The following is a 2,500-nucleotide window of genomic DNA, read 5'->3' as shown; positions in this document are numbered from 1 at the left end:
GTGCTGTTAGCATGTTAGCATGCTGTTAGCTTCAAAAGCAGCGCGCATGGCTAGAGCCTCAGTCTGGTTCAATTCATTTGATAATATGGATAAAATCTAATTGATTATGTTCAGAGAATTAGTTTCATCGCATCGTTTGCTGTGAAATATATTTCTCACATTAAACAAAGTCAAAGACAAACTTATGAAACTGTGACTTCCTGTTTGTGTCACGCAAACCAACGGATGTAGTTAGTACGACTTTGAGGAGCTTGTACTTTTCTGCACTCACATAAAATATAACATTGGACAACAGACGTAATGAACTATGTTAGCATGTTAGCATGTGGTCGTAACCTCTGCCCCCCCCTCTCTGCAGCTCTGGTCCTGGCTAGGGGCGTGGTCGGCGATGTGGGCGGGGAACTTTCCACCAGGGTGTTCACTATTGTTAAATACCTAAAAGCCACAAGTTTTTAACTCAAGATGGCCGCCGCCCCGTCCTGTACCCACCAATCCTGATGCCCCCCCCCCATGCAAGACGACAGCAGTCCTGCTGCTTTAGTGTTTAATTCTCTCACCAGCTTCTGTCAACAGGTCAAAATAAAGTGTTTATTCTCTGTGTGTGTGTGTGTGTGTCTGTGTGTGTATTCCACCTGAACAGCTGACTCCACACCTGAGCTTCCAGTGTTACTTTTTGTACAGTGTAGATGGACCTGTGTCCTATCACAAAACACACACCTGAAAAATAAAGTTTTATTACACCAGCTTGTGTGTGTGTTTGTGTGTCTGTGCGTGCAAGTGTGTGTGTCTTTGTGTTCAACTGTTACTATACCATTATTACTTTATTAAATAACCAGTATTATACCACCACAGTATTAGTTTTCATATAGAAGAGAGTATGTATAAAATGAGAGCCCCCCCCCCCACACCCCCCAGTCATGTGAAGTTATATTTATCTGCAGTAAAGGACACTGGACAGGCCAAAGTGTGTGTGTATAAGTGTGTGTGTGTGAGTGTGTGTGTGCGTGTGAGGGCATGTGTGCGTGTGTCCATGAGTGCATGTGTGTTTCTTCTGCGTGTGTGAGATATGTGTGTGTGCGTGTGAGTAGGTGTGTGTGTTTGTGTGTGTGTTTGTGTGTTTGTGTGTGTTTGTGTGTGTGTGTGTGTGTTTGTGTGTGTGTGTGTTACTGCCCTTTACAGTGAAAGTTGAGCTGGTCTCAATTTTCCCCTTTAGATGAACTTTAACCTTTTGTGTGTGAGTTAGGGACCGCCACACAAGTTCAACACTGCAAACACACAAAACGTATGGTTCATACAAGGTTGTTTTTTTTGGGGGGGTGGGTGGGGGTGGGGGGGGGGTTGGGGGGGGGTTCTCTCAGGGTTCTGTCAGGGTTCTGTCATCTTGCAGTTATTTCAGTCCCAGCTGTCGGGGGTGCAGGTGTTTTTCTGTTTCTGTCGGTGGAGTCCCATGCAGACGCTCCCTGCCCCCCCCCCCCCCCCTCCCTCCCCCCCCTCCCCTGTGACTTTATAAAACCCTGCAGAGAGACAGACGGACACTTCCAGGTCGGTCAGACAGACGGACTCGACTCCACTTCCTCTCTGACAACACAACCAGGTAGGCTGAGCTCTGGTTGGTCACTTTCCTGTTTGCTTCCTGATTCTCTTCCTGGTCTAAACTTGCCTTTAGTTTGGTAAAAAATCATCTCACGCTCTTATTCTGAAAGTCTTATCTCCAGGGACAGACGCTCAAAAGCTTCTGTGAAGAGAAAGACTCAAAAAGCTTCAAGGCTTCGACTTCCAGCTGCATGAAGGTCAAAGAGCAGAACGACCGAGACAAACACTCAGAGGAACAAAGTCCACACAGAAGACAGAGAGAGAGACAGACGACAGACAGAGAGACAGACGACAGAGAGAGAGACAGACACACACAGAAGACAGAGAGACAGACACACACACAGAGAGAGAGACAGACACACACAGAAGACAGAGAGACAGACACACACACACAGAGAGAGACAGACACACACAGGCAGACACACAGACAGACAGACAGACAGAGAGAGACAGACACACACACACAGAGAGAGACAGACACACACAGGCAGACACACAGACAGACAGACAGACAGAGAGAGACAGACACACACACACAGAGAGAGACAGACACACACAGGCAGACACACAGACAGACAGACAGACAGACAGAGAGAGACAGACACACACACACAGAGAGAGACAGACACACACAGGCAGACACACAGACAGACAGACAGACAGACAGAGAGACTCTTCATCTGTATCTGCAGAGATTAAAAACCCTCCAGGTTTATTTGTGTTTCAGCGACAGTTTAAAGTTGTTTGTAAAGAGAAGAACAGTTTATAAACAGAATGAGATAATAATTAGAATTTAAATCGTCAAGAAATCAGACGCGAGCAGGAACATCTTCATCCTTGAGTTTAAAGAACTGAGAGTTAGTCTGGACTGAGTTAGTAGCTTTAATAGTTGTGTTAATACTAATAT

General features: G+C 46.0%; 1 protein-coding gene across 1 annotated transcript in view; it reads left to right on the top strand.

Moving 5' to 3' along the window:
- The first annotated feature begins 1,526 nt into the window (after positions 1-1,526).
- eno3 (enolase 3, (beta, muscle)) overlaps positions 1,527-2,500 on the top strand; it is a 10,320-nt gene continuing 9,346 nt past the window's right edge. The window contains exon 1 of the mRNA XM_061066095.1: positions 1,527-1,594. The gene's annotated coding sequence lies outside the window, so the exon portion shown is untranslated. The remainder of the gene's footprint in view (positions 1,595-2,500) is intronic.

This window comes from Limanda limanda, chromosome 22 (genome assembly GCF_963576545.1).
Source record: "Limanda limanda chromosome 22, fLimLim1.1, whole genome shotgun sequence".
NCBI lineage: Eukaryota > Metazoa > Chordata > Actinopteri > Pleuronectiformes > Pleuronectidae > Limanda > Limanda limanda.
This window is presented reverse-complemented; position numbering and strand designations above follow the sequence as displayed.